Genomic DNA, 12,011 nt, shown 5'->3' on the forward strand with positions numbered 1-12,011 from the left:
TCAGGATCTGTTTTTATGAAGGCGTCGCCCTTCCTTGTGAGTACTCTTTCGTTTTCCACTTCTGTTTGTTTGTTCTTGTTCTGGTTCTGTTTGTTGAAGCTCCTTGGTAGGTCATCCCTCCTGTTCAAAAGGGGGGACATGTGATTCCTGGTGGTGTAGAACAGCTGTTGGAAAACAGGGCCCCTCAGAGTTAAGACACTTTAGGGAATCCAAAGGCAAGATAGGTTCCACTTGGTCCTTGGACCAGGATCTCGTGCCTTCCTAGAAAAACAGGTGAACTTCTGGATAATTTGGAATTTTAATGGCCACTCTGGGGAACCTTTGACTTAGATAAATCTACCTTAAGGGGCACACTTTTTTTGTGTGTGTGAGGAAGATCAGCCCTGAGCTAACATCCGTGCCAATCCTCCTCTTTTTGCTGAGGAAGACTGGCCCTGAGCTAACATCCGTGCCCATCTTCCTCCACTTTATATGGGACGCCACCACAGCATGGCTTGACAAGCGGTGCATCAGTGCACGCCCGGGATCCAAACCTGGGCCGCCAGCAGCAGAGCGCACGCACTTAGCTGTTCGGCCATGGCGCCAGCTCCTAAGGGGCACCCTTAAAAGAGAGGATTCCAAACCTCTCAGAGGCAATGGAATGCATTCTTTGGTTGGTATGCAGAAGCTTCTAAAAGACAAAATGACTCCAAAAACAGCTCTAAAAGGATCCTAACAGCATGCAAAAAAAAAAAAAAAACAACAAAGAACTTTAGTAAAAGACTTTGGCCATTAGAGCAAGTAACCTTAATTTAGTCCATCTGCCAGAATCACAATTTGGATCCAACTATTCTTTTGAGTTTTTCACCTGAGACACAGCTAAAATTTGTAAAATAAAAGCTATAAGATCTCTGTTTGTGTCTATCTGTATGTTATGCATGTCTATGTATGTATGTTATAGATATGTGATATTTTTCCACCTCCAGATGGTATTGACAAAATTAATTTGTAAATAGCTCTATTTAATTGGCTTAAAGAAAAGTAAGTGCTTATATAAATTAAGTAAACTAACCCAAGTGTCTTTCAAGTTCACGTGATCTGAGGTAATCTTTGACAAATAAAAGCTGGTTTTAAATTTGTTGGTTTAATAAAAACAGGGATGTCTTCAGAATCATCAACATTAAATACAGTCACATGTTGCTTAACGACTGGGACACGTTCTGAGAAATGCATTGTTAGGCAATTTCATCACTGTGAGAACATCGTAGCATGTACTTACACACACCTAGGTGGTATAGCCTACTACACACCTAGGCTATATGTTACTAATCTTATGGGACCACCATTGTATATGCAGTCCGTCATTGACCAAAATGTCGTTATGTGGCACATGACTATATCAAGCAGGTAAACAACTTTTATTCTACCTGGGTACATAGGCTGATCTACTTTTGGCTTCCTACTGCAGAGAAACTAAAGATAAACTTGGGTCTGTTAGTAACCATGTCTTGTGCCACACTGAAGATTGCACTATTTAAAATGACACATGCTTCTATAAATTATAAAATCTATATATAAATTTGGCAGTCCACAGTTGCTTACTCAGTTTTCAGTAGGAATAAAGCATTCTAAGGGTTAAGAATTCTAATTAATGTATATAAAAATAAAACTACTAGAAAAAATAAGGATGAAAGAAAATGACTGTATATGAAAAGCATGCAAGGAAAGTAGGATGGGTGTTTTCGGTAAAAGAAAGTACGAGCGGGCCGGCCCGGTGGTACAGCGGTTAAGTGCACGCACTCCGCTTCAGCAGCCCAGGGTTTGCAGGTTTGGATCCCGGGCACGCACTGACACACCGCTTCTCAAGCCATGCTGTGGAGGCGTCCCATATAAAGTAGAGGAAGATGGGCATGGATGTTAGCCCAGGGCCAATCTTCCTCAGCAAAAAAAGAAGAGGATTGGCATCAGATGTTAGCTCAGGGCTAGTCTTCCTCACAAAAAAAAAAAAAAAAGAAAGTATGAGGAATGAAAATGCATTTTTGTTGAGGGAAAGGAAAGTGATTTTGTCATCAAGTTGGTTATTTTGGAAAGGGAAAGAAAATAAGGAACAAACTAAAATGGACATAGAAAGTTGTAGAAGGTTTGTGGAAAAGAAATCCTTGAAAAGAAATTTTAATATGTGGTCAAGCTGGTTAAGATTAAAATGAATTTATTAAAAAATGAATTTTTTTTTTTTGTGAGGAAGATCAGCCCTGAGCTAACATCCATGCTAATCCTCCTCTTTTTGCTGAGGAAGACCAGCTCTGAGCTAACATCTATTGCCAATCCTCCTCCTTTTTTTTTCCCCCCAAAGTCCCAGTAGATAGTTGTATGTCATAGTTGCACATCCTTCTAGTTGCTGTATGTGGGACGCGGCCTCAGCATGGCCAGAGAAGCGGTGCGTTGGTGCGCACCTGGGATCTGAACCCAGGTCACCAGTAGTGGAGCGCATGCACTTTAACTGCTAAGCCACGGGGCCAGCCCTAAAAAATGAATTTTAATGTCAAAAGCACACTGTGCAAAATTACAATTTGGTTTTTCTGTTAAAAGGACAAATTTTTCTTAGATTATTGATCTGCTCTTAATAAGAAACTGTAAACAAAGTTTCTTTACCTTTAATGTAATTTGCCTAGGAAACAAAGATTCTGTGTTTTTTAAAAGGCTTATTTATTTATTTATTTATGCTAGGAAAGATCGGCCCTGAGCTGACAGCTGTTGTCAATCTTCCTCTCTCTTTTTTTTACTCCCCAAAGCCCCAGTACATAGTTGTATATTCTAGTTGTAAGTCCTTCTAGTTCTTCTATGTGAGCTGCTGCCACAGCATGGCTACTGACAGATAAGTGGTGTGGTTCCACGCCCAGGAATCAAACCTGGGCCACCAAAGCAGAGCGTGCTGAACTTTAACTGCTAGGCCATCAGGGCTGGGTCAGATTCTGTATTTTGCTTTATCAGGTCTTTGATTACTTAGGAAGGCTGAGTCTTCTGTATTAAAAGAGCTAAGGCTTTTTGTAGCTACGTAATTTTCTATATTTGTCTTCGAAATCTTTCTGTCATTCTGGTTAAATGGATAATTAAGTATTACTTCATAATTTTCTGTGATCCTATTTGGTCAAGTGTCCAAAACCTTTTGATATTTTTGATAAACTTCCCAAAATCAAATTCTAAATAGTTTTTTTGACCTGAAAATAACTTTGGTCATCTCAAAGGGCCCCTGGAACACCTCAAAGGATTTGTTCGCTCTCCTTATAAAAAGGGAGATGTTAAACTAATTAGGATTATTTGATATGTTAAATTACATGGGAAGCATTGTCAAGTAAGAAGTTACACTAAAATTTCTTTACCTTATATTTGTATTTGTATGAGTATATGTTAATGTAAGTGTTCCAAAAATTACATGAAATTCCCAAAATCCTGTTATGTCCCAATATAATGTTATCAGTCATTATCAGTCATAATTTAAAAAATATATGTCACAGAAATAAGCAAATCTCCTTGCAAATTCCATTATGTTGACCTCTCATCAGATCTTTAATAATGGGCATTTTTAAGTCTTCTGTCATTTATAGACAGTTACGATTTTACTCTGATGCCTTTGCAAATGCATTTCATCCTTCAGAGAAATTCATGGAAAGAAATCTGACAAGTACTCTAGAACACAGGTCTCAGATAACTTTAAGATCATATCACTGAATTGGATTTAAGGAAACTTTTTCTCTTAAGTTATCAATGACTTACAGCAATTTGGTAAAGTATATATCTTTGTGAACAAAGATGAAACAATTACTTTTTCTCCCTATCTGATATCTCCAGAATTCAGAAATTCTCAATGAATATACTTATTTTCATGGCAATATAGTTACTTGCATAAGTTCAATAAGAATCTATTCTCCTTGTAGACAGGCCACTGTCTCCTCCATGGCTAAGATCCTATTAGAAAGGATCATTCCTACCTGGGGAAGCCCCCACCTCAAATTTCTTAGTAACCAGGGAACCCACTTTACTGCTCTGGTATTTAAGCAAGTTTGTGCTGTTTGGCCAGTTTAACAACATTTTCACTGTCCTTACCACCCTCAATCTTCAGGACTAGTTGAACAAACTAATGGCATCATTGAGACTCAACCTGGGAGAGTGATGTCAGCATCAAGGCAGAGTGAGCTGTTCCCTCAGTCTCTCCCCTCTAAGATACAATGAAAAGGACATTCATAAACCAACAGAGGACATTCACACAACACAAAAGATGTCTGAGAGATCCACGCAGCCATATGTCTGAAGGTGGGGGAGCTGGATCCCCTGGGAGACGGTGGAAGGAGGTAAGCGGATCTCCTCCCCTTCCCCAGCAACAGTGATCTAGGGTATGGGACCTCGAGTGGCAGTCAGCGTGCAACTCTGAGAGGAGAAGGAGGAAAAGGCAGCCCTCCACGAGAATGCTTTCACTCTCAGAGTTGCTTCCCAGCCTGCGGGAACGCTCCACACTGGTGGCTAAGCCACCACGGGGGTGCCCCAACCAAGCAAAGCAGCCCAGGTGGGCAGCCAGTGAGTGCAGAGCAGGAATGCAAGCGGGAAAGAAGGGCCCCCCTCACCCCCATCCCGCCTGGCACATCAGCTTGGCTGATCAGCCAGGGCAGAGGATCCGCACCAGAGTGCCTGTGCCTGCATGTGAGAAGCAGTGGCAGCCAGACGCAGAGAGCCCTGTCAGCACAACTTCCAACAGATGGGCACAACTGCCAGGGGTCATGGTGGGCTCAGAAAACACAGCTCCTGCTCCCCCCCAGTGGTGGCAGGTGGAATCTGTGACCAGAGACTACCACAATGCGACAGCAAAGGTCCACCCCATAAAACAGCATGAAGAAACACATTAACACTCCAGAGCAGAAAGAAAATGACAAGTATCCAGAAACCAATCCTGAAGTCACAGAAATTTACAATTGAAATGACAGAGAATTCAAAATAGTTATCATGAAGAAACTCAATGAGTTACAAGAAAACTCAGAAAGACAGTTTGGTGAACTCAGGCATAATTAATAAGCAGAGGGAATTCTTCACAAAAGAGATTGAAACTATAAAAAAAAAAAAACCAGAAATGTTGGAGATAAAGAACACAATGAATGAGATTAAAAAAAAAAATCTGGAATCCTTAGAAAACAGAACTGATGTTATTGAGGACAGAATTAGTAATTTAGAGGACAGAAATATAGAAATGCTTCAGGTGGAGGAGGGGAGAGAACTAAGACCAAAAAGAAATGAAGAAATTCTCCAAGAAATATCTGACTTGATTAGGAAATGCAACATAAGGATTACAGGTATTGCAGGGGGAGAAAGGAGCAGAGAGCTTCTTCAAAGAAATAATAGCTGAGAACTTCCCAAACCTGGGGAAGGAGCTAGAATTACATGTAAATGAAGCTAACAGAACTCCAGTTATATCAGTGTAAAAAGACCCTCTCCAAGGCATATATTAGTAAAACTGGCAAAAGTCAAGGACAAAGAAAAAATATTAAAGGCAGCAAGGCAAAAAAAATAACTTACAAAGGAACCCCTATCAGGTTTTCAGCGGATTTCTCAGCAGAAACCTTACAGGCTAGGAGAGAGTGGAATGACCTGTTCAAAATACTGAAAGACAAAGACACTCAGCCAAGAATACTCTATCCAGCAAAACTATCCTTCAAATACAATAGAGAAATAAAACTTTCCCAGATAAACAAAAGCTGAGGGAATTCATAGCCACAAGACCACCCCCCTACAAGAAATAGTCAAGAAGGCCCTCATACGTGAAAAAAAAGAAAGGGTTTACAAAGCCTTGAGTAAGGAGATAAATAGACAGACAAAATCAGAAAACTGCAGCGCTCTATCAGAACAGGTTAGCAAACACTTAATTATAACATTAAAGATAAAGGGAAGGAAAGCATCAAAAATAACTATATCACTCCATTTTAATCACAAACTCACAACACAAAATGGAATAATTTGTGACAACAATAACTTAGGGAAGAGGAAAGGGATGGAACCTGCTTTAGGCTAATAATTTGTGACAACAACAACTTGGACAGGGAAGAGGAAAGGGATGGAACCTACTTAGGCTAAGGAGACAGGCTATCAGAAAATGGACTATCTCATCCACAAGATCTTTTATACAAACCTCACGGTAACCACTAAACAAAAAATCAGAACAGAGGCACAAATGATAAATAAAGAGAAATCTGATAAAAGCATCATAAAGAACCACACAACTGAATTGGCAGTCTGAAATACATGGGACGAGAAACAAGGGAAATACAGAATAACCGGAAAACAAGTAATAAAATGGCAGCATTAAGCCCTCATATATCAATAATAACTCTAAATGTAAACAGATTGAATTCTCCAATCAAAAGACACAGAGTGGTGGGATGGATTAAAAAACAAGATCCAACAATATGCTGCCTCCAGGAAACACATCTCAGCTCTAAAGACAAACACAGGCTCAGACTGAAGGGATAGAAGACGATACTCCAAGCAGATAGCAAACAAAAGAAAGTGGGTGTAGCCATACCTGTATCAGACAAAGCAGACTTCAAGACAAAAAAGGCAATGAGAAACAAAGAGGGGCAGTATATTATGATAAAAGGAACATTCCACCAAGAGAACATAACACTTATGAATATATATGCACCTAACACAGGAGCACCAACGTGTGTAAAGCAACTATTAACAGACCTAAAGGGAGAAATTAACAGCAACACAATAATAGTAGGGGACCTCAACACCCCACTTACATCAATGGATAGATCATCCAGACAGAAAGCCAACAAGGAAATAGTGGAATTAAATGAAAAACAAGACCAGATGGATTTAATAGATATATATAGAACACTTCATCCAAAAACAGCAGAATACATGTTCTTCTCAAGTGCACATTCAGCATTCTCAAAGACAGACCATATGTTGAGAAACAAGGAAAGACTCAATAAATTTAAGAAGACTGAAATCATATCAAGCATCTTTTCTGACCATAATGATATGAAACTAGAAATCAACTACAAGAAGAAAGCTGGGAAAGTCACAAATATGTGGAGATAAACAACATGCTACTGAACAACCAATGGATCAATGAAGAAATTAAGGGAGAAATCAAAAAATATCTGGAGACAAATGAAAATGAAAATACATCATACCAACTCATATGGGATGCAGCAAAAGTGGTCCTTGGAGGGAAACTCATAGCAATACAGGCCCACTTTAACAAACAAGAAAAATCTCAAATAAGCAATCCTGAACTACACTTAACAGAACTAGAAAAAGAAGAAGAAACAAAGCCCAAAGTCAGTGGGAGGAGAGAAATAAGAAAAATTAGAGCAGAAATAAATGAAATAAAGACTAAAAAAACAATAGAAAGGATCAATGAAACTAAGAGCTAGTTCTTTGAGAAGATAAACAAAATTGACAAACCCTTAGCCAGACTCACTAAGAAAAAAAGAGAGAAAGCTCAAACAAATAAAATTAGAAATGAAAGAGGAAAATTTATAATGGATACCACAGAAATACAAAAGATTATAAGAGAAGACTATAAAAAATCATATGCCAACAAATTGGACAACCTAGAAGAAATGGATAAATTCTTAGACTCATACAACCTCCCAAAACTGAATCAAGAAGAAATAGAGAATCTGAATAGACCAATCACAAGTAAAGAGATTGAAACAGTAATCAAAAACCTTGCAAAAAACAAAACCAGGACCAGATGGCTTCTCTGGAAAATTCTACCAAACATTCAAGGAAGATTTAATACTTATCCTTCTCAAACTATTCCAGAAAATTGAAGAAGATAGAATACTTCCTAACACATTTTACAAGGCCAACATCACCCTGATCCCAAAGCCAGACAAGGACAACACAAAGAAGGAAAATTACAGGCCAATATCACTGATGAACATAGATGCAGAAATCCTCAACAAAATATTGGCAAAGCGAATACAGCAATACATTAAAAGGATCATACACCACGATCAAGTGGGATTCATACCAGGGATGCAGGGATGGTTCAACATCTGCAAATCAATGTGATACACCACATTAACAAAATGAGGAATAAAAACTGCATGATCATCTCAATAGATGCAGAGAAAGCATTTGACAAGATCCAACATCCATTTATGATAAAAACTATGATAGAAGGAAAGTACCTCAACATAATAAAGGCCATATATGACAAACCCACAGCCAACATCATACTCAATGGGGAAAAACTGAAAGCCATCCCTCTGAGAACAGGAACAAGACAAGCGTACCCACCCTTGCCATTCTTATTCAACACAGTACTGGAGATTTTGGCCAGAGCAATTAGGCAAGAAAAGGAAATAAAAAGGATCCAAATTGGCAAGGAAGAAGTGAAACTCTCACTGTTTGCAGACGACATGATTCTATATATAGAAAACCCTAAAGAATACATCAGAAAACTATTAGAAATAATCAACAACTACAGCAAAGTTGCAGGGTATAAAATCAACTTACAAAAATCAGTTGTATTTCTATACTCTAATAACGAACTAACAGAGAACTCAAGAATACAATCCCATTTACAATCATAACAAAAAGACTCAACTGGCAAAATTTGTAGAAACCCTTCAAATACCCTGGCCAAAAGCACTGCCACTGGTGCTTCTAAATCTCAGATTCAACCCTTTTGGTACCCATAAACTCTCTCCTTTTGAGATAATCACAGGATGCCCAATGCACCTAGCCCCTGCTTCTTTTGATCCACAGCTGATAAAAGGGGATATACTTCAATACTGTAAGGGCCTAATTGCTTCTGTTGAAAATAACCATGCTTTGGTAGAACAATCTTTTTGCAGCATGCTCCCAGGAGATGAAAACCTTAAGCATCATTCCTTAGAACCCAGAGATTTCATCTATTGGAAAAGACATCTCCAGACAGACACTCTTCAACTCCAGTGGAAAGGCCACTACCAGATTTCCAGGAGTTGAAGCAGACGGCAGTGAAGGAGACAACTTTCCCAAGATGACCAGACCAGGCCTATATACCTTTTTCCCGCTGTTGCTATTCACCTTATTTTCTCCGTCGCTTTCTTGGAAAGACAATGCTCTTACCCACATTTCTCAATCTGTTGCAAAAGGGGGAAACCTTTCTGACTGTTGGATCTGTCACCAGAAACTCCAATCTGTTCATGATGTCAGAGACCCCCTGGTTTTCCCTGTAACCAATTTCTCTTTAATCCCAAATGCCACTGTCACCCACAAGCCTATGGATGTCACCTATCAAGTTAGGCTATTATGGCCAGGTGTTCCCATACCTTGTTTCAACCCTTCCCCACTCAAAACCATACTAGTTCAACTAAACACCTCCACCTTTGCCAATCACACGATCTTTACTCCCCCATGTTCTTTTCCTTATTTAAATACGATCTCTTCTCCTGCACCCGAGGGAAATACAAACCAGCTAACTCCTCTTTGCAAGGCTTTTAGAAAAGACCCCTTTAGGCTGGGGTGGCACCTCACAGAAGGTCATCCCAATTCCTCTGACCCCTACTTGAAAGTGTCAATCAGGAAATTCCAGGTAATGGATCTATCAATAACCAGACCCTAACTGGAGTCATCTGTGCTCCATCTGGTTTCATTTTTATCTGTGATAGGTGGCATTTCCCGTGGGCATATGAATATTTAGATAGCTGGCAAATTGGAGGTCAATGTTTATTGGGACATTTAAGTGCCCCTATTAACATCCATAACAAATCAGAAACCTCCCACTGGTCCTCCCACTGGTCCACCCCATTAAGTCTCCATGGCCATCTTAAATGGGAAGTTACAGGAAGCATAGATGACTCTGGGTTTGCCTCTGTAGGGAGAGCCCTGGGTTGGAGTAAGTGCCAATGAACTGAACGCATGATCAGAAACCTCTCCCTAACGCTAGGAGAGCCAGCCAATTCCACAGCCAAAGCAGTAGCAGCCCAACAATGACCACTGGACTCATTTGCATAAGTAGTTTTGGACAATCACATAGCACTTGATTACCTACTTACTGAACAAGGAGGCATTTGTGTGAAAGCAAATACCACCTGTTGGCCATGGATAAATGCTTCTGGAGAGGCAGAAACTCAATTACACAAGATCGGGGAACGAGAGCACTGGTTACAACAAATTTCACCTGACAATCCATGGTCCTTTGACCTCTTTAGCTGGCTGCCTTCAGGTTTGGGCTTTTATACAAACTGGGTCATTATTCTGCTCCTCATCTTATTCTGTATAGTAATTTTTAAGTTTTATACTTGTTGCCTGTCATGCCTTTATAGAAATGACATGCCCAATGGGATGAGGCTAGCTCAATGCTTCGAGATGATCTCCAACACTTATGACCCTGATAAGATAAAGACTTCAGATGGGAAATGCCAGAGAATTCTCCCTTCTGCCCTTCCGTATTACTCAAATGTGGCGTCAACGGTTTCCCATCTGTGCACTTTCCCTCCAACATGGAACATGACAACCAGGAAAGGCCTATGAAAATTAATAAACAGAAACTTCATTTAAAATGAAGTCAGGAGATCAGAAGGGGAGCTCTCACACTCTATCACTCGACATCAATTGCAACCCAACAGGAAGAAGCCTGTCTTGCTACCCCAGCAGGAGGAAGGAAGATTTCCTCTTTGCCCAGCAGCAGCCCTGACAATGAGACACTGTCACAACTCAGCCAACGAAAAGCCACTACACTTCAAACTCCCTGCTTCCTCCAGTGGACTCTCTATACAGCCCCCCCCCAACCCCCTTCTCCTCTATAGAACATTCCTCTCCTTTGTTTCTCTGGACTTGCCTGTGGTTCGCCATAGAGTGCACAACATGAATTGCAATTCTTTGCTGTTCTGGAATAAACCCATTTTTGCTGGTAAAATAACTGACTTTTATGTTTAAGGTCAACAGGTCCTTCCTGGCACCAAAGGACAAAACCACTAAATATGGAAAATCTGACTCTTCATCAGCAATGCTTTTGAGGAAAAATCTTGATCAAAAGGGGAAATGTGAAAATAAATAAAGGAAATATCATTTAAAATGGAGATGGAAAGCCCTGAAGGGGGAGCTCTCACACACTACCACTTGCGTACCTCACAGTCCCTAACAGGAAGAAGCTTACTTTACACACCCCAGCAGGAGGAAGGAAAGTTTTCTCCTTGCCCAGCAACAGCCCAGCCAACGAGAAGCCGTCTCCACCCTGACTTGCTCTCCTCCCAGACTTTTGCTCAAAACAGCCCCTCCCAACTTCTTCTCCTCTATAAAAGCAAGCCCTCTCCTTTGTTCTCTGGACTTGCCTATGTTCACCACAGTTTGCATGTCCCAAATTGCAATTCCTCTGCTATTCCCAAATAAACTCCTTTTGCTAGTAAAAATAACTTGCTATTTTATTTTTAAGGTCGACACCCTAAATGATCCCCCTTCCCACAGTAGAGCTATTCAAAATAGTAAAAAGGTGAAACAACCTAAATTGTGGTGCACTGATACAATGGAATACAATTTAGCCATAAAAAGGAATAAAATACAGTAGTTCCCCTTTATCCATGGATAAGGGATACCCAAGACCCTCAGTGGATGCCTGATACCATGGAAAGTACCAAACTCTACAGTAGTCCCCCTTATCCCCGGTTTCAGTTACCAGCAGTCAATCACGGTCCATAGGTAACTGAAACTGTGGGAAGTGAAACTGCAGATAAGGGGGGACTACTGTACTGATACATGCTACAACACAGATAAACCATGAAAACATGAAGCTAAGTGAAAGAAGCCAGACACAAAAGTCACATATTGTATTAGTCCATTCACATGAAATATCCAGCATAGACAAATCTATAGAGAGAGAAAGCAGATTGCTGGTTGCCAGGGGCTGGGGGAGAGGAGGGAATAGGGCTGACTAATTAGTGGGTATAGAGTCTTCTTTTGGGGTGATGAAAACGTTTTGGAATTAGATAGAAGTAGTGGTTGCACAACACTGTAAATGTACTAAATGCCAATGAATTGTA

General features: G+C 40.2%; 1 protein-coding gene across 1 annotated transcript in view; it reads right to left on the reverse strand.

Moving 5' to 3' along the window:
• SIRT3 (sirtuin 3) overlaps positions 1-12,011 on the reverse strand; it is a 33,424-nt gene that overhangs the window by 13,206 nt on the left and 8,207 nt on the right. The window lies entirely within an intron of this gene.

This window comes from Diceros bicornis, chromosome 31, assembly GCF_020826845.1.
Source record: "Diceros bicornis minor isolate mBicDic1 chromosome 31, mDicBic1.mat.cur, whole genome shotgun sequence".
Lineage (NCBI taxonomy): Eukaryota > Metazoa > Chordata > Mammalia > Perissodactyla > Rhinocerotidae > Diceros > Diceros bicornis.